The sequence below is a fragment of the Bubalus kerabau genome, chromosome 23 (genome assembly GCF_029407905.1).
Source record: "Bubalus kerabau isolate K-KA32 ecotype Philippines breed swamp buffalo chromosome 23, PCC_UOA_SB_1v2, whole genome shotgun sequence".
Taxonomy (NCBI): Eukaryota; Metazoa; Chordata; class Mammalia; order Artiodactyla; family Bovidae; genus Bubalus; species Bubalus kerabau.
The window spans coordinates 38,549,137-38,570,317 of NC_073646.1; the positions used below are offsets into that span (position 1 = coordinate 38,549,137).

Genomic DNA, 21,181 nt, shown 5'->3' on the forward strand with positions numbered 1-21,181 from the left:
TTGCTAAATTACCAGAAAAGTTCTATACATGAAAATCTCTTCGTGGATAAATGTTAGAGACAGGAAATCTGGTCTACATAACACCAGAGGCAGAGGACAGTGGAAGTAATGATGGCTCAGGTAAGAATATTCATTAGTAGAAAATGTAGGGGGTGGGGGTGGATGATGGGCTAATGTCTCTTGGTCAGCAACACCTGGAAGTATCCCTTTCAAATTGTAAGTATGACCTTGAATAGATTCATTCCTTTTACATCCTTTTTACTTCAGCTCCTTAAAAAACTCCCCAAGTTCAAATGAGCCCTCCTATACACAGATTGCAAAATGAAGGTAACAAAGTTGCAAAGCACTTAAAATGTTACATTTTAAATGATTCCACAATGCACCAAATCCAGACACGTTCAGAATTATTCAGATAAGGCTTTGAATTTTCAAATTTTCACTCACAGGTTTGATGTTTTTTTAACTCACAGACCTTGGTGGATCTTAATTGGATGTGACAATTAGGGTAGTATGCTTGTATTTTTCCATATAGCCTTTCTTGGCATAGACTGATAGAGTCATATTTGCAACTTGAAATAGAGGCTTGTTCCTTTAATAATTAAATAAAATCGACTGTATTTCCAGAATTCTAATTTCCTCCTGAATGAAGAAAACAGTGGACAAGAAGACTCAGAAATAACAAAGCATATATCCCAAAGTATTTACTCAAGTTTCTCCAAAGATTTTCAATATGAGAAGTTACCAGTGAAACTGCCAAGGCCCAGATGGAATGACCCAGGCATTTAAGATGTTATACTCTTCAGAGGCAGTATAATTAGAGGGCTTACTGAACAGGGTCTATGCTATTTGGGGCTTTGTTTTGTTTTCCTGGTGCAGTGGAAAGTCTGCTGGCTCAGGAACGAGCCCTCATACCAACTCTGTCACTAGCTAAGTGGTTTGGGACGAGCCATTTCTCCTCTCTGGACATCAGTTTCCTTGTGTATGACAAGAAGGGATTAGAGCAGACTCTCCAAAGGCCCTTCTGACGATGCTCGAGGACTGGTAATTTGAGAAAGAATCACTGTTCGGTATGATAAACATTCCAGAACCTTGTTCTTTCCTTTTGTGTTGTGAACCACCTGTAACCAAGGGTGACTCTGGGAAGGCAGAGCATTTGTGATACAGCAGGTAAGCCTTCAAACAAGGAGAGGCCATAGCTGGGGTTGAAATCTGCTCTTGACAACATGGAGCTTCATCCTTGATTTACTCACAGTACAGTAACCTCGTCTACCTAAAGGACCCTGAATATCTGACTCATGCCACCTATGAGGGTGGTTACGTGTGTGGCAGAGATCAGGGCCCACAGAATCTCCTTCACTTGAAAAGTCGTGCAGATCTGCAGCTGTGAATCAGCTCCACCTAATCTCTTAGTGTAACATGCTGCAGCATAGTAACCACCCACTCATTCACTATGTCTCCTGGCTCCCAGGTTAGCTGAGAGCCCACTATGGAGGTAAACCGTGTGCTGGGAATCCTGATGAGCTCATTCCGCCTCCATTTTATTGCCCCATCTGTTTGGTTCTCCGGTTCTTCTCACATGCATTTTTATCTTGGTCTTCTGGGAAATGTGCTAATTTCCACCATGGTGTCAGAGGATCCCATCTTATACTTTTTTACATTTCCTCCTCTCTTTCTCAGTGCCACTTGGGAAGTCAAGAATGGGGGTGTGAGCTCACTAACAGAATCCAAGGACAACTTCCTGCAAACATGACTCAGGAACTGTCCTCGGTTCTGAATTTCAATTAAGAGGGAGAACTAAGAGTGTGTGGTTGGTGGTGGCTGTTTCTGTTTTGTTTTTTTTTGTTGTTGTTGTTGTTTTTTAATGTAGGATTCAGTGCACATATAACAGAATTTGGTGGTTCCAGAGAATCCTAACTAGTAATCTTTTAAAAAATTCTAAATAATAATCTGTTATGCTTAAAATGCTAAGACCCTCTCAAGAGTGGATTTTTGATTAGAATGAACTGCATGGTCAAGTAGAAAGTGCTTGAGCTTCAGAGTCAGACAGCAGTTGCTTCAATTCTAGTTTTAATAACTTTCCATTTGACCTTGAGAGGATAGCTTAACCCCTGTGAGCCTCAGTTTTCTCAACTTGAACATCAAAGCTTAATTTACTACAAAGTATTGTCAGGCTTAAGGTAATGTATGTGAACATATTTGGCATAGAACAGGTGCAAAATAGATCCTGATTATCCTTTTCTTCCCTCTTTCACCACTGAATTCAAAGATGAATTATATGCATTTTAAAAAAACTTTTAAAAATGTCCTTTATTTTCTATGACACCAAGTAAGAAAGGATTCTTGGGAAAGAAAACACCAGCATCTTTGGAGGAAAAGCAAGATGAAAATTTCAGAAAAACTTACTGGTGTCTCAGCAAGAGAATGTTTTCCTAATTTGCGTGTGTTTATTTAAGATAAGCCATTGTATTTATTAACTTTAATCAGAGGATTCAGTCAAAATGAACTATTTTACATCAACATTAACTTAATATATGTACCACCTGATGCAAAGAGTCCGCTCATTGGAAAAGACCCTAATGTTGGGGGAAAATGAGGGCAGGAGGAGAAGGGGGAGGTAGAAGATGAGATGGTTAGATAGCATCACCAACTCAGTGGACATGAATTTGAGCAAATTCCAGGAGATAGTGGAGGGCAGAGGAGCCTGACATGCTGCAGTCCATGGGGTCACAAAGAGTCGGACACAACTTAATGACTGAACAACAAAAATAAATGTGCCTAGACCTAAATAAAAGATTTGCAGTGACTCTGTGTTTGTATTGCTAAGGGATCCCAGTAGAAACAGGGCCACCAAATAAAGCAAATGTTCTTTCCTCAGTGCATCTGGGTTCTTCTCAGATAACATATTTCTGGTTTAATTTTGGGAGCATGTGATATGAGACACTGAGTTTCAGGAAGTGTTCCTGTATTAGTGTATGATCACATGTGACTGGAAAGCCATGATTTAGGGGGATTGATGATTAATATTACCCAACTGATTTCAACAAACAAAAAAGAGGCCTTTGGTGGCATTCTCTGACTTTAAGCATTAGAACAAGACACTGGATAAACTGAGGATAATGTCTTAGCTCAGTTTTTGAAAGTAAAGGATGACAGGGGATGGGAGGAACTGGAGGAGGAAACCGCATCATCTTGGTTTTCTTGGAGGAAATACTCTGAGAACATAGTCTCAGTTTTTCTATATTAGGAAACAGAAAGGGCCTCGGTTTTACACAGACTACAGCTAGTGAAATTGAACCGTATCTAATAAATATTTGTAGCTCAGTGTCACTGTGTGGTTTAGGTACATGAGTAGCTTGCTTCAACCTCTGAAAGTGAGAGTTGACAGAGATTTTATAGAATTTTGAAGTTTAGGAAGTAGTTTGCTGCTAAGTCGCTTCAGTCATGTCCGACTCTGTGAGACCCCATAGACGGCAGTCCACCAGGTTCCCCCGTCCCTGGGATTCTCCAAGCAAGAACACTGGAGTGGGTTGCCATTTCCTTCTCCAATGCATGAAAGTGAAAAGTGAAAGTGAAGTCGCTCAGTCGTGTCCGACTCTTTGCGACCCCATGGACTGCAGCCTACCAGGCTCCTCTGTCCATGGGATTTTCCAGGCAAGAGTACTTGAGTGGGGTGCCATTGCCTTCTCCAGGAAATAGTTTAAGAAAGGTCAAAAGGTCATATGGCCACTTAACAGCAGAGCCAAGCTGACACTGAGGTTCTCTGGTTCCCAGTCAAGGGCTCTTTTCTCTGTGCCCCTCCCTAGCTTACTAATTAACCCTTTAACGGGCTTGGCTTCTTCAAAAATAGCTTTCTTAAAATTAATAATTTGCCATGCCTGATCCAATGATCATTTTCATATATTTCTCCTGGAACTCATTATAGCATTCAACATTGCTGGCTAAGTCTCTCTCTCTCTTTTTTTTAATTAAAACTTTCTATTATTGCTTTCTATGATATTGTATTCTTCTAATTTTTTTTCTTGCTTTCTGGGAATTTATTCTTTCTTCTCTGGATCTTCTTTCATTACCTGTACATGTGTCCGAACAGTTTTGTGCTTTCAGCTCTGGTCTCTATGTTAGTCTTTTTTCCTGATTTTTACAGAGCTTCATGACAAACGTGATAAACCAATAGCATGCCAGACATCTCAAGGATATGTTACCAGCAATCCTAACTCAATATGTCCTCAACTAAATTAATTTTTCTCTTCCCCATCTCTCTTTTCTTCATTTCTTCATGTATTAATGCTTCTCAAGTCATCCAAATTTAAAACTTTGGAATCTCCTTCCCAATGTTCCAAATCCATTCAAATTCTAGTCCATTTCTAAGTTCTAATTCTCCTTTTACAATATGTCAACTCTATCTTCACTGATACAACCTCATTACTTTTATTCTAAACTATATGGTTACCTCCTAACTAAACTCTGCAAGTCTGCCACCTCCATTTCAGCTTACATTCTATTGCCGGATCAGTTTTCCTGAAGCACAACTCTAAAGCACTTAACCCTTCTGCTCAGAAGCCTCAGTATCTCCTTATGCATGTTTGTAAACTCTTTAGTCTCCATTATCTGTCTCCCAAAAACTTCTTAGTCATCCTTTTCCCTACTATGTCTCTTAATCTACCCTTCACTCTAATCAAAGTAAACTATGCTTTTCATACGTGACACACACTTTCCATCCTTCAGATTTGGAGCTCTGGTCTTGTCTACATCTGTAATGACCTTCCCACCAGTTCTGAAGACAAAAAACTCATCCATCCTACACAGCTCTGCCATACATGTCACCTCGTCCACAAAGTTTACATGATTTTACTCAGTCTGAAATGACATTATAAAGGACAGAATGGCAACCCACTCCAGTGTTCTTGCCTGGAGAATCCCAGGGATGGTGGAGCCTGATGGGCTGCTGTCTATGGGGTCACACAGAGTCCAACACGACTGAAGCAACTTAGCAGTAGCAGCAGCAGCAGTTTGTCTTTGCATTCCTTATTTCTCTTGCTCCTTCAGCCTTTATTATAATTACCTGCTGTACTGGGCTATGAGCTCCTTAAGGGCAACATCTAGGTCTGTTGTACTTCCTCTTTTCAGTATATGTCTTTTTGGGTATCTTTGTGCACAACAGTGGTGTGTGTTTGGGTGTGTGTGCTCAGTCGTGTCCTACCCTTTTCAACCCCATGGACTGTAGCCCACCAAGCTCCTTTGTGCATGGAATTTTCCAGGCAAGAATACTGGAGTGGGTTGCCATTTCCTTCTCCAGGGGATCTTCCTGACCCAGGGATCAAATCTCCTGCCTCCCCTGCATTGGCAGGCAGATTCTTTGCCACTGCGCCACCTGGGAAGTCCTCAACAGGGGTAGTGCTATGAAAGAGAAACAAAGTTTTGCTCAATACATAACCAGTGTTTTTTGCGGCAAGAAAGTCATAGTATTGGAATTGCAAAGGACAGTTTCATGGAGAAGTTGGGAATTAACCCTTGAAAGGAATAATGAAAGGCATAGCAGATAGAAAGTGTTGAGCATCTGAAGGAGCAAGCAAGAGAAGGGAAGTTAAAACCACTGGGAAGAAAACAAGAGATGTAGTTGGTAATCTCTGAGTTTTAGTCCTCTGCTCCAAAAAAGTCTGTTCTCTGTTTCCAAGGATACCTTAAGATAAATTTATCTCATTTCCAGTAGATATCACTCATCTAGCGTCCATAAGGAAAGACAGGGTCTTTATTTTGGCTGAGTGACCACAATTGTTACTTTCAAGAATGAACAAAGTGTGAGTAGTAACAATTTTTTTTTAATTGAGCAAAGGAAAGTGGAAATTTGTGTCTGAAATGTCTACACATTCCAGACTTTCTGAAATGCTCCCATCTGGATACCCAGATGGAAGTGTCACAGAAATGGTGGGGAAGGGTTAGCGTTTTTGTTTTTTTTTTCTTCTGGGGGTTAACATGAAATTACAAAAGAATGAAACTCTCTCTGAGTACTGTCAGAGGTTCTGAGCCCTAGGAGCCATTGAAGTTAGAGGGTCAGAGATAAAATAAGTTCTCCAATGACATTTATTCTCAACACATTAGGTTCAGTGCATCCTTGAGCTTCGAGCTAAAATTTTTATTGGCTCTTTCATCTCAGCTGAATCAGTTATTCCCCCTAGAATCCTGATGTTCATACCTGGAACAGCCTTTGCTGGAAAAAAAAAAAAAAAAGGTGCAAAGAGACTGCATATTTTAGATTGCTAATCAGAGAGGAACTGCACTGTTACCAGCTTCCATTAGGAAAGTGTGCTCATGTGTGTTCCAGATATCTCGTCATCATCTCCACTCAGCCCTAGACCACATGAAGGGACCCTTCATGTACATCCCTGCTTTTGTTGCAGAGGTGGCAGCCTATTCCATCCAGACTCTCTTTTGCTCTGTGATTCAGTCCGGCTAATGAACAAGCCTTCTGGGTGAAGAGAAGAGAGGACATTTTTCCTGAAACTTAAGACACCTAAAACAAATAAATTCCCCAGCCATTTTTTTCCCCTCTTCAATAAGAACCAGTTAGACCATCTCTATTTTACTCCCCAGCTCAAATGAATCCCAGTTGGGATTTATTAAGAAATATTTAAAAGTGCTTAGGATGAAAGAAAAATCTTTTGTGGAAAGAGATACTGTGTTATTAGTTTTTAAGTCTAGCTTCCTAAAAACTACATAAAGTAGTAAAAGGGTTCTGAGAACAAAGGAATAATGCTGTACTGCAGCCTTGAGTCTTTGGGTTTGACAGATAAGGTCAATTTAATGCTTAAAAAAAAAAAAAAAGACCAAAAACCTCTCATGACATATGAAAGCAAAAGAATCTGAGTCAATGTGTGGTATTTTAGGTCAAAGCTTAGGCCTCATTCTTTTTTATTATATTTCATATTTTTCTTTGCCATTTTGGCACTGGAAAGAATTCTCTCAATTTCCAAACCCCATAACAAAATAAATATGTATTTAGTATACTACTTGAAATTGCAGTTCATGCTTTGATGTTTAATCTTTATTTTTAAACAAATAAGGAGTATCATGAGTCCTGATTTGAAAACAACCTAGGCCAGGAAGTGTAAAGAATGTGTGTTTGCTGAGGGTTGTGGCAGGGGTGGGTGGTGGGGTGGGAAAACTGTAATTTCCTTTGCAATTGAAGTCAACATTAATCTTCAAATTATTGCATAAATGTAATTCATGTTGCTTCAAATCTTGCTGAAGTTTTTGCTTATAAAGTGCCTAGTAAACTGGTAATATTTCCTCAGTTGACAGTGATAAAGGATTAACACTTTGTTTTTGTTTACTTCCGTATCTCTAGCACTAGAATAGTGCCTGGCACATAAGTACTCAGTGAATATTTGTTGTGAAAGGTGTGTTGTTGTGTAAAGGGGCTGTATGCTTCACCCAATATTTCCATGAATAGGTGGTATCCTAGCTTCTTGAGACAGAGGATTACTCGGTGGTCTGATTTGCTTCTGAAAACTTCAGGCAAGACTACCACGTTGCATTTTTAATTACACAGTGGAAATGTGTAAGTCCAGGAAAAACTAGAGAAACGGAAGCCCTCCTAACTTTGACTTCCTCTTAGGGAATTAGAGAATGGTGAAATGGCCTCACCCAAGAGTATCCTTTGAAAAGCAAGATCCAAAAACAGAATAAGCCTGAAAAGGTTTTTCCATGGGAATAAGCCTCAATTATTCTGTCTACATTATTGTAATTAACACTCCTTATGGAACCTCAGGCTTCCCTGATGGCTCAGTGGTAAAGAATCTGCCTGCAATTCAGGAGACAAACATTCACTCTCTGGGTCAGGAAGACCCCCTGGAGAAGGAAATGACGATCCACTCCAGTATTCTTGCCTGGGAAATCCCATGGACAGAGCAGCCTGGCGGGCTACAGTCCATGGGGTCCTGAAAGAGTCAGACATGACTTAGTGACTAAGCAACAACAACAATGTGGAACCTCAGCCACCACCTAAGCTACAAAGACTCACAGACATTGCAAGTGGAATTTTGGAACTACAAAGCAAAATGATGATTTACCTCCAATATTTCTTGTACCCTGGTTGCTATTATTCTGGAGCTATAATGTTTACTGTAAACACAACTCTTGGGTTGACTTGGGTTGAGCAGGAGTTTTTTCCTATGACCCTCCTATCCCCATGGGCTAATATTGATAGCTCCAAGATACAAAGGGCTTGTATGTCCTCTTAGCCCAAATTAAAAGTGATCCCCCCCTTAAGTCTTGAATCATCAATCATCATCACATGCCTTTAGAAGGCTATTTTGACAAATCTAAAACAGAAATGGTTTTGTTAAGAGCTAGCACATTGACCTGTTTTCTGATCAGTATCTGAGCTGGCAGTTTGGAAAAGAATGGTATTGAAACTCAATTTCACAACACATCTCTCTGGTGGAAGAAATGAAAAACAACCAAAAAAGTTAGCAGCAGAATGAGGGGGAGGGCCTGCCCTTCGAAATTTGACATCTTTTCTAGTATCTGTAGAAGGACTAGGGAATATGGTTTAAGAACTGACTGTGAAATAAGAACTTAAGATCATGTCAAGTAGTTGATGATCTAAAAGCTCAGCCAGTACCCTCTTATATAATGCCAATTTTCATTCCAGACTGAACATCCTAATCTTTGAACACAAGTAATACTAAATAACGGATTCATTGTGGAAATGGAGCCTGTTCTTCTGGTCATTATTGCATAAGTTGGGTGAAGATAAATTATGCCATCAAATTCCCAGTCCACTGGAAGTAATAAATCAATTCCCTTCGTGGCCAAGTGTGGCCTCAGTATTCTGCATATTTCTCTCAGTTTCTGATTTCCCTAAGACTTTCTTACTATCTTCTCAGGCTCTTTGATGTTTTAAAGGAATTTTTTAAAAAAAACTGAAGTGTAGGGATTTGCCTGGTGGTTCAGTGGCTAAGACTCTACACTTCCAGTGCAGGGGGCCTGGGTTTGATCCCTGGTCAGGGAACTAGATCCCACATGCCACAACTAGGACCCAGTTCAACCAAATAAATAAATAAATAATAAATAATTTTTTAAAAATTAAAGTATAGTTGATTTACAATGTTGTATTAGATACCAGTGTACAAAGAGTTCAGTTCAGTCGCTCAGTCGTGTCTGACTCTTTGCAACCTCATGGACTGCAGCACGCCAGGCCTCCCTGTCCAGCACCAACTTCCAGAGCTTACTCAAACTCATGTCCATTGAGTTGGTGATGCCATCCAACCATCTCATCCTCTGTCATCCCCTTCTCCCACCTTCAATCTTCCCCAGCATCAGGGTCTTTTCTAATTAGTTGGCTCTACGCATCAGGTGGCCAAAGTATTGGAGTTTCAACTTCAGCATCAGTCCTTCCAATGAATACTCAGGACTGATTTCCTTTAGGATTGACTGGTTGGATCTCCTTGCAGTCCAAGAGACTCTCAAGAGTCTTCTCCAACACCATAGTTCAAAAGCATCAATTCTTCTGCACTCAGCTTTCTTTATAGTCCAACTCTCACATCCATACATGACTACTGGAAAAACCATAGCTTTGACTAGATGGACCTTTGTTGGCAAAGTAATGTCTCTGCTTTTTATTTATTTATTTATTTGTCTCTGCTTTTTAATATGCTGCTTTTTAATGCTGTCTTTTTAATATGCTGGTCATAACTTTTCTTCCAAGGAGCCAGCGTCTTTTAATTTCATGGCTACAGTCACCATCTGTAGTGATTTTGGAGCCCCCCAAAATAAAGTCTGTCACTGTTTCCATTGTTTCCCCATCTATTTGCTATAAACTGATGGGACCAGATGCCATGATCTTAGTTTTCTGAATGTTGAGTTTTAAGCCAACTTTTTCACTCTCCTCTTTCACATTCATCAAGAGGCTCTTAAGTTCTTTGCTTTCTGCCGTAAGTGTGGTGTTATCTGCATATCTGAGGTTATTTCTCCTGGCAATCTTGATTCCAGCTTGTGCTCATTCAGCCCAGCATTTCTCATGATGGACTCTGCATATAAGTTAAATAAGCAGGGTGACAATAAACAGCCTTGACATAGTCCTTTCCCAATTTGGAACCAGTTTGTTGTTCTGTGTCCAGTTCTAACTGTTGCTTCTTGACCTGCATACAGATTTCTCAGGAGGCAGGTCAGGTGGTCTGGTATTTCCATCTCTTTAAGAATTTTCCACAGTTTGTTGTGATCCACACAGTCAAAGGCTTTGGCATAGTCAATAAAGCAGAAGTAGGTGTTTTTCTGGAACTATCTTGCTTTTTCGATGATCCAAGGGATATTGGCAATTTGACCTCTGGTTCCTCTGCCTTTTCTAAATCCAGCTTGAGCATCTGGAAGTTCACAGTTCATGTACTGTTGAAGCCTAGCTTGGAGAATTTTGAGCATTACTTTGCTAGCGTGTGAGATGAGTACAATTGTGTGGTAGTTTGAGCATTCTTTGGCATTGCCTTTCTTTGGGATTAGAATGAAAACTGACCTTTTCCAGTTCTGTAGCTGCTGTTGAGTTTTCCAAATTTGCCGGCATATTGAGTGCAGCACTTTCACAGCATCATCTTTAAGGATTTGAAATAGCTCAATTGGAATTCCATCCCCTCCACTAGCTTTGTTTGTAGTGATGCTTCCTAAGGTCCACTTGACTTCACATTCCAGGATGTCTGGCTCTAGGTGAGTGATCACATCATCGTGATTATCTGGTTCATGAAGATCTTTTTTGTATAGTTCTTCTATGTGTTCCTGCCACCTCTTCTTAATATCTTCTGCTTCTGTTAGGTCCATACAATTTCTGTCCTTTATGGTGCCCATCTTTGTATGAAATGGTCCCTTGGTATCTCTAATTTTCTTGAAGAGGTCTTTAGTCTCTCCCATTCTATTGTTTTCCTCTATTTCTTTGCATTGATCACTGAGGAAGGCTTTCTTATCTCTCCTTGCTATTCTTTGTAACTCTGCATTCAAATGGATATATCTTTCCTTTTCTCCTTTGCCTTTCACTTCTCTTCTTTTCACAGCTATTTGTAAGGCCTTCTCAGATAACCATTTTGCCTTTTTGCATTTCTTTTTGGGGGGGATGGTCTTGATCACTGCCTCCTGTACAATGTCACAGACCTCCATCCATAATTCTTCAGGCACACTATCAGATCTAATCCCTTGAATCTATTTGTCACTTCTACTGTATAATCATAAGGGATTTGATTTAGGTCATACCTGGATGATCTAGTGGTTTCCCTACTTTGTTCAAGTCTCAGTTTGGCATGAGGAGTTCATGATCTGAGCCACAGTCAGCTCTTTGTCTTGTTTTTGCTGACCGTATAGAGCTTCCCCATCTTTGGCTGCAAAGAATATAATCAGTCCGACTTCAGTATTGACCATCTGGTGATGTCCATGTGTAGAGTCTTCTCTTGTGTTGTTGGAAGAAGGTATTTGCTATAACCACTGCATTCTCTTGGCAAAACTCTATTAGCCTTTGCCCTGCTTCATTCAGTACTCCAGGGCCAAATTTTCCTGTTACTCTAGGTATTTCTTGACTTCCTACCTTTGGATTCCAGTCTCCTATGATGAAAAGGACATCTTTTTTGGGGTGTTAGCTCAAGAAGGTCTTGTAGGTCTTCATAGAACTGCTCGACTTCAGCTTCTTCAGCATTACTGGTCAGACCATAGACTTGGATTACTGTGATAGTGAATGGTTTGCCTTGGAAATGAATAGAGATCATTCTGTTGTTTTTGAGATTGCACCCAAGTACGGCATTTCAGACTTGTTGACTATGAGGGCTACTCCATTTCTTCTAAGGGATTCTTGCCCACAGTGGTAGATACAATGGTCATCTGAGTTAAATTCACCCACTGCAGTCCATTTTAGTTCACTGATTCCTAAAATGTCCATGTTCACTCTTGCCATCTCCTGTTTGACCACTTCCAATTTGCCTTGATTCATGGACCTAACAGTCCAGGTTCCTATGCAATATTGCTCTTTACAGCATCAGACTTTACTTCCATCACCTATCACATCCACAACTGGGGTATTGTTTTTGATCTGGCTCCATTTCTTCATTCTTTCTGGAGTTATTTCCCCACTGATCTCCAGTAGCATATTGGGCATGTACCAACCTGGGGCATTCATCTTTCCAGTGTCCTGTCTTTTTGCCTTTTCATACTGTTCATGGGGTTCTCAAGGCAAGAATACTGAAGTGGTTTGCCATTCCCTTCTCCAGTGTCCAGCAAAATGATTTATAATAGTTTAGTGTATATATATACACTTCAGATTGTTTCCATTATAGCTTATTACAAGATATTAAATATTGTTCCCCATGTTTATCTATTTGTATCTGTTAATCCCAAACTCTTAATATATCTCTCCCCCTGAAAGGAATTTTTCAAAGCAGATTTTAATTGTTTTCAGTGACAGGATTGGTCCAAATACTCTAGTTCCCTAACTCTGTTGAACTCAAATTGTTCAGGCTAGTTAACTCAGAGGGGAGAAGATGAACAGATGCTAGGCATGCGTGAGGATATGAGATTGCCATTTTCCCTTCCCTCTCCTCTCACCAAAATTTACCCAGAATCAAAAATGGTGTAAATTAGAGGGAAGCTTGGGTGTCATTTGGAACCACTCCCAGAATGGATACATGTGTACATGTGGCTGAGTCCCTTGGATGATTACCTGAACTAGTATAATATTGTTAATCGGTTATATCCCAATACAAAATAAAGCATTTAAAGTTTTTTTAAAAAATAAAAGCAGACTTGTAAATGAGAAAAAGAAAAGAACTACTCCCAGATTCTAGGGTTGAGAATGTTGAGATCCATAAAGATATAGGGACTAACCTAAAGTCACATAGTTAATTTGCTGCAGTTTGAACAAGAAACTTCGGACTTTTCATCCAGCATGTTTCCCATCTTACCTTGATTATTTCTTTGCCCACCTCTTCTGCAAGGATGTGTCAAAGACCAATTGCATTGACTTCACTATGTCTTCTCTGTGGGCTACAGTTGTTTATCTTTTGGGTCATCTAAAATAACCTAGTGAAGTCACTGGAGTCTGGGACAGAGAGAAGAAAGAAAGGGGGCAGAAAAAAATGTTTGAAGAAATAATAGCCCAAAAGTTTCCAAAACTGACAAAAACTATAAATGCATAGATCCAGGAACTCAGTGAATCCAAAGCACGATAAATGTGAATACAATTACACTGAGACACACAGTCAAACTTCTTAAAACCAGTGATAAAGAGAAAAGTATTAAAAGCTATCAGGGAAGCCCTAAAAGCAGCTAGAACATCTTTAAATTACTGAGAGAAAAATCTGTCAATCTAGACTTCTATAACCCAATAAAAATATCTTTCAAAGACTGAAGAAAAATATAGACTTCTCCAGACATTTGAAGTCACAGAAAATTATCACCAGCAGATCTCAGTATGCTGCTGCTGCTGCTGCTAAGTCACTTCAGTCGTGTCCGACTCTGTGCAACCCCATAGATGGCAGCCCACCAGGCTCCCCCGTCCCTGGGATTCTCCAGGCAAGAACACTGGAGTGGGTTGCCATTTCCTTCTCCAATGCATGCAAGTGAAAAATGAAAGTGAAGTCATTCGGTTGTGTCTGACTCTTCGCGACCCCATGGACTGCAGCCTTCCAGGCTCCTCCATCCATGGGATTTTCCAGGCAAGAGTACTGGAGTGGGGTGCCATTGCCTTCTCAGAGATCTCAGTATAAGAAATGTTAAAAGAGGGGACTTCCCTGATGGTCAATGGTTAAGAATCCAACCTGCAATGCAGGGGAGGCAGGATCGATCCCTGGTTGGAGAACTAAGATTCCACGTGCCGAGGGGCAACCAAGTCTGTGCGCCCCCACGAGAGAGCCTGCGTGCCACAACTACTGAAGCCCGGGCTCTTTGCAGCCCATGTGCCGAAACTAAGACCTGATGCAGCCAAGTAAATTTTAAAAAGAAAATAAGTGTTAAAGGAAATCTTTAAGCATAAGAAGAAATATTCCAGGTGGATATATAGATATAAATGAAGGAATGAAGGAATAATGAACACCAGAAATGGTAACTACATAAACTACACGATTGTCTATGGAGAAGATCCTATGGAATCTACAAAAAAAAAAAAAAAAAGTAGCTACTAGAACTAAAAAATGAGTTGAAGATTTCAGGATTCAAGATCAATGTACACAAATCTGTGATATTTCTATATACTAGCAGCAATTGGGAATTTTAAATTTATAAGAGCACCACAAATATAAAACACTTAGAAATATCTATCAAAAGATGTGCAAGACTAGTAGACTAAAAACTACAAAATGTTGCTGCTGCTGTGGAAAAAATTAAAGAATGCCCTAGTAAATGGAGAAATATGCCATGTTTGTGGACTGGAAGACTCACCATTGTTAAGATGTCAGTTCTCTCAGGCTTCACCTCAAGATTCAATGTAATCCTAATCAAAATTCTAGACAGCTATTTTGTAGAAATCAATAACCTACTTAGAAAACTCATATGAGATTCAAAGGACCTATAACAGACAAAACATTTTTGAAAAAAAAGAACAAAGTTAGAGGACTTACACTATCTGATTGCAGCTCTTATTTTAAAGCTCCAAGTAATCAGGGTAATGTGGCTTTGGAATAATGCGAGGTAAATAGATCAATGATACAGACTAAAAAGTCCATAAATAGTCCCCGCATATATAGTCAATGGATTTCTAACAAAGGTGCAAAGTCTAATGGAGAAAGGAAAAGTTAAAAAAAAATTTTTTTATTCCCATGCCAAAAAAAAAAAAAAGACCAAACTTTGGTCCATTCCCCACATAATATTAAAAATAGATTATAAATCTAAACATTAGGCCTAAAGACCAACCTAGACAGCATATTAAAAAGCAGAGGCATTACTTTGCCAATAAATTTCCGTCTAGTCAAAACTATGGTTTTTCCAGTAGTCATGTATTGATGTGAGAGTTGGACTATAAAGAAAGCTGAGTGCTGAAGAATTGATGCTTTTGAACTATGGTGATGGAGAAGACTCTTGAGAGTCTCTTGGACAGAAAGGAGATCCAACCAGTCAATCCTAAAGGAAATCAGTCCTGAGTATTCATTGGAAGGACTGATGCTGAAGCTGAAACTCCAGTACTTTGGCCACCTGATGTGTACAGTCAACTCATTAGAAAAGACCCTGATGCTGAGGAAGATTGAAGGTGGGAGGAGAAGGGGATGACAGAGGATGAGATGGTTGGATGGCATCACCGACTCAATGGACATGCGTTTGAGTAAGCCCTGGGAGTTGGTGCTGGACAGGGAGGCCTGGCGTGCTGCAGTCCATGGGGTCGCAAAGAGTTGGACACAACTGAGCAACTGAACTGAACTGAAAGCTATAGACACTTCCAGAAGATTCATAGAAAATCTTTGTGACCTTGGGTTAGGCAAAGATTGCTTAGATACAACACCAACAGCACAATCCGTTTTTTAAGAATAGTCCATTAGATTTCACACAAATTAAGAACTTTTGCTCTTTAAAAGTCACTAGTAAATGACTTTTTTAAAAGCCATAGACTTGGAGAAAATATTTTCACTTTATAAATCTGACCAAACACTTGTATTCAGAATATATAAAGAATTGTTAAAACTTTAATCATAAGGAACAAAAACCCAGCTCATAAGTAGCAAAAGATTTAAACAGATACCTCACCAAAGATAGATAGATATATATATGGCTAATAAGCATATGAAAAGATGTTCAGCATTCATTAGTCATTGAGGAAATGCATGTTTATACCACGAGATACCACTCACACCCACCAGAACGTCTAAAATAGAGAGACTTACCCTATTAAGTGTTGGCAAGGATGTGGAATAGCCTGAATGCTCATACACTGCTATAGAGTATAAAATGATACAATCACTGTGGGAAAGTTTTGTTTCCTAAAAAGTTAAACATATGCTGTACATATGGTCCAGCCATTCTACTGCAAGGTATTTACCAAAGAGACATTAAAGCTATGTTCACACAAAAACATTGTACGTAACTGTTCATCACAGCTTGATTTGTAATAGCTGGAAGGTGGAAACAATCCAAATGTGCATCAGTAAATTGATGGGTAAGTGAAAGGCGCTCAGTTGTGTCCGACTCTTTTTGACCCCAAGGACTGTATAGTCCATGGAATTCTTCAGGCCAGAATACTGGAGTGGGTAGCCTTTCCTTTCTCCAGGGGATCTTCCCAACCCAGGGATTGAACCCAGGTCTCCTTTGCATTGCAGGTGGATTCTTTACCAGCTGAGCCACAAGGGAAGCCCTGATGGGTAAGTAAATTATAGTAAATACTCATCAATAAATTGGAATGAGCTATCAGCATATATGCATCAATAGGGGTGAATCTCAAAATAATTATGCTGACTGAAAGGAGCTAGAGAAAGAAGAGTAATTCTCATGATTCCATTTATATAAAATTCTACAGAGTGCAAAATTAAAGCAGGTGAGCAAGGGGAAGGCAAAGCAAAGAAGGGCAGTGCCAAAGAATGTTCAGACTACCACACAATTGCGCTCATTTCACATGCTAGCAAGGCAATGCTCAAAATCCTTCAAGCTAGACTTCAAAAGTACGTGAACAGAGAACTTTCAGATGTACAACTGGATTTAGAAAAGACAGAGGAACCAGAGATCAAATTGCCAACATCTGTTGGATCGTAGAGAAGGCAAGGGAATTCCAGAAAACCATCTACTTCTGCTTCATTGACTACACTAAAGCCTTTGACTGTATGAATCAAAATTCTTAAAGAGATGGGAGTACCAGACCACCTTACCTGCCTCCTGAGAAAACTGTATGTGGGTCAAGAAGCAACGTTAGAACCGGACATGGAACCACTGACTGGTTCAAAATTGGGAAAGGACTACATCAAGGCTGTATATTGTCACCCTGCTTATTTAACTTCTATGCAGAGTACATCATGTGAAATGCCGGGCTGGATGAGCACAATCTGGAATCAAGATTGCAGAGAGAAATATCACAGCCTCAGATATGCAAATGATGCCACCCTAATGGTTAGAAAGCAAAGAGGAACTAAAGAGCCTCTTGATGAAGGTGAAAGAGGAGAGTGAAAAAGCTGGCTTAAAACTCAACATTCAAAAGACTAAGAGCATGACATCTAGTCTCATCACTTCATGGCAAATAGATGGGTGAAAAATGGCAACAGTGGCAGATTTTATTTTCTTGGGCTCCAAAATCACTGCAGGTGATGACTGCAGCCATGAAATTAAAAGGTGCTTGCTCCTTGGAAGGAAAGCTATGACAAACATAGACCACATATTAAAAAGCAGAGACATCACTTTGGCAACAAAGGTCCATATAGTCAAACCTCAGATGTGCAAATGATGCCACCCTAATGGTTTTTCCAGTGGTCATGTATGAATATGAGAGTTGGACTATAAAGAAGGCTCAGAGCCAAAGAATTGATGCTTTCAAATTATGGTATTGAAGAAGACTCTTGAGAGTCCCTTGGACAGCAAGGAGACAAACCAGTCAATTCTAAAGAAATCAATCCTGAATATTCACTGGAAGGACTGAAACTGAAGCTGAAGCTCCAATACTTTGGCCACCTGATGTGAAGAGCCAACTCATTGAAAAAAACCTTGATGCTGGGAAAGATTGAAGGCAAGAGGAAAAGGGGACGAGAGAGGATGAGATGGTTGGACGGCATCACCGACTTAACAGACATGAGTCCATTTGAGCAAACTCTGGGAGATAGTCAAGGACAGGGAAGCCTGATGTGCCGCAGTCCCTGGGGTTGCAAAGAATTGGACACAACTCAGCAACTGAGCAACAAGAAGCAAGGAGAACAGGGTACTAGAAAGGGGCTAAGAGGGATTACACATGGCCAACAGAAGACTTCTAGAAGTGATGGATATATTCATTATATCAATTGTGGTGGTTTCACAGGTGTATACGTATGTTAAAAACTTAACCAAATTGCATGCTTTAAATATGTGAAGTTTATTTCATGTCAATTATATCTCAATGTGGCTTCCCTGGTAGTTCAGCAGTAAAGAACCCACCCGCAATGCAGGAGACTCGAGATCAATTCCTGGGTCAAGAAGATCCCCTGGAAAGGAAATGACAGCCCACTCCAGTATTCTTGCCTCAGAAATCCCCTGGATAGAGGGGCCTGGTGGGCTACAGTAAATGGGGTCAAGAAAGAGTCGGACATGCCTTAGCCACTAAACAACACCACCAACAACATACCTCAATAAAGCATCATGAAAAATGGAGGAAAAATATAAGCTAATGATCACATTGGTACATCTAATATAACATGAATAAACAGATGCACTTTTGTGCATATGGGATTATGTAAATCTAAATAATGCAGTATATGATATAACTATATGTAAAGGTTAATAGATACACCGGAGAAGCCATAAATACGCATTTGAGATAACATATCACATTCTATGACATTTGTAGTGGGGCCTAGCATGGAAATGTAATGTGATTTTAATAGAGGAAAACCAAAGAATACATTTTCATCCAATGAGTGTTAATTTCCTTCCTCCCTTCTGAACTAACAGTCCCAGCTCATGACATGAGTAACCTATTTCCTGCTGTGAACCACCTTGTCTTATTACTCACTTCGACCTCAATAAGAAAAACACAATAGTCAAGCCTTCCATGGCTCTCAGATATAAGCTGGCAGCCTGTTCACACAGCACACCATTTGTTCAGGGACATTGCAGGTTAAGTCAAGAGGATTACTCCCTGAAACAAAATACTTTCAATAAAGCCACAAAGGAGAAAATGTCACCTCTTAGAGAAGCACATTGGGTAAAAGATGTAGAATTAAAAAAAAAAAAATTATTCTTTGCTTTATGCAAGAGGCCAAGTCTAGGACTTGAGTTAGTGCAAACCCACAAGGAAGCAGAGATAAGCAATTCTCAACAATTTACTTGGACCTTGAGTGATTTTTTTTTTCAAGGTTAGTAAAACCGATCCTTAGAGAACCTTCCTGACATAATACAGGAAAAGACAGTTATATAAAATTGTGACAGTAATACGAGTCTTTTATACCATTCACTTTCCCTCCTTCCTTCTCTCTCCCTGCCTTCCTCCCCGCAACTCACTCTCAGCACACACGTTCTTTCTGCCACTCTTTCTTTCCTCCCTACCCACCCCAATACAGTAAATCTGTGAAAGAATACCTCTGGGCGACATTCCCTCATCTGTAAAATGAAGAGTTGCAGTATCTCTGAGGCCGTGAGAGAGCATCCAGCTTGCAAATGCTCTGAGATATACTGTTCAGTTGACCACTGGGGTTCTAGCAAAGGCTATATATTGAGGCACAGACTAAAAACTTCCACGAGATTGTGCTGTGTGATGTCAGAAAGTTGAAGAATTTTAAAAATTTAGTAACTCAACCTGTCTTTAAGATCTGAATGACATCAAGCTGGTTTAACTGATTTTTTTCAATGGATTAAAATCATATCTGTATAAATGAGTCTCAACCCTGCCTGTCCTTTAGACTCACCTGGGGATTTAGTTAGTCTGATGGCGGGGCTGTGAAGGGTTTTGTCAGTCTTTCTGCTGCTCATATTCTTAGGCATTCAGGGCAAGTCTATTGTGTGGTCAGGGCTGATAACCCTTCATTTATACTTCACCAAATATCAGGTTAAAAACAGGCCACAGTCCAGCTCTCAGAAACTTGAATATTTGGATCTTGCTGGCTTTGTGTAGATCCAGCCTGAATCTGAGACAACACCTGGGAGTTTTGACTGTTTCTTTGCTGAAACCCAGGCCTGTTATCCCCTGGATGGGTCACACAGGTCACTGTGTAAATCAAAAAGTCAGTTTGTGCAAAGCAAGTATCTTTTCAATATTTTTAAAATTTCACAGGTAATTCTTGCTCTTTGTAATAGTTCAAATAACTCAGGGGTAAATAAATTTATTTATTTATTTGTTTCAATGTAGCTGCTGCTGCTGCTAGATTGCTTCAGTTGTGTCCGACTCTGTGCAAGCCCATAGACGGCAGCCTACCAGGATCCCCCGTCCCTGAGATTCTCCAGGCAAGAACACTGGAGTGGGTTGCCATTTCCTTCTCCAATGCATGAAAGTGAAACATGAAAGTGAAGTCACTCAGTCATGTCCAACTCCTAGCGACCCCATGGACTACAGCCCCCAGGCTCCTCCTTCTATGGGGTTTTCCAGGCAAGAGTACTGGAGTGGGTTGCCATTGCCTTCTCCGTTCTATGTAGCACCCATAGAAATTTCTTCAGTGATCTAGATGGAAGAAAGGGTCAGCAGGGCTGTTGATTGTACCTTTTTTCTTGTCTCTATTTTTGCTAAAAAAAAAAAAAAAAAAAAGTGCTAGTTTCTGATTCGTTGTCCACTGTTCAGCAAAGCACTTCCAAGATTTATTTATTTTATTTTGGTTATCCCACGAGGTATGTGGGATCCTACTTCCCTCACCAGGGATTGAACCTTCACTTCCTAAATTGAAAGCACAAAGTCTTAACTGCTGAATCACCAGGGAAGTCCCAAGGGGCAAATAAATTTTAAAATAATAGCGTTCCCCCTCCTCTCTAACACAACTTCCCTGGTATAACTCATAACTAATGTCAGTGGCAGGGAGCTATTGAAATTCACACACAAGCACATACAAATATATGAATTCATGTATTACAGTTTTGTTCTTTTTTCTTTCTCCCTTTGTCATATATAGAAAAGAGACATCTTTGTATTTTTTTCCCTGCTGTGCTTTATTCACTTAATCTATATCCTGAGAGTTCAGTAAAACCTGGTGGATTAAATACCCTCCTGCAACCTCACTTAAAATGGCAGCAGAGGGACTAAAAAGGACATGAGCTGCAAGGATAAAGAGACAGCAAAGGAGACGAGAACAATAAAATCTCGGAGCTGGAAGGCAGATGGGGGAGCTGCAGCTGTTTCAGGAAACGGAGAGATGAGAACTGGACCTTGGAAAGAAGCCCCCAAACCCTGCTGCTTTCCAGTACAAAACCCAAGGCTGCGGAATTGGGGGGCCTGGATCCCTCTGCACGTGGGTGTGCAGGGGATGCTGTTGTTTTCCGTCTTCATGTAGCCAGTGTTTCTCACCAAGCGAAGAGTAACTGTTAAATTGTGAACGTGATGCTGAAAAAGAAAGCCCACAGCCAGCAGTGGCGTTGTATA

At 40.1% G+C, this 21,181-nt stretch overlaps 1 long non-coding RNA gene across 1 annotated transcript; it reads left to right on the forward strand.

Moving 5' to 3' along the window:
• On the forward strand, positions 1 to 20,265 carry LOC129637849 (uncharacterized). Its single transcript, XR_008707603.1, has 3 exons — positions 1 to 120; positions 625 to 697; positions 19,964 to 20,265. It is a non-coding gene; the product is annotated as an uncharacterized LOC129637849 (long non-coding RNA).
• Positions 20,266 to 21,181: the final 916 nt, after the last annotated feature.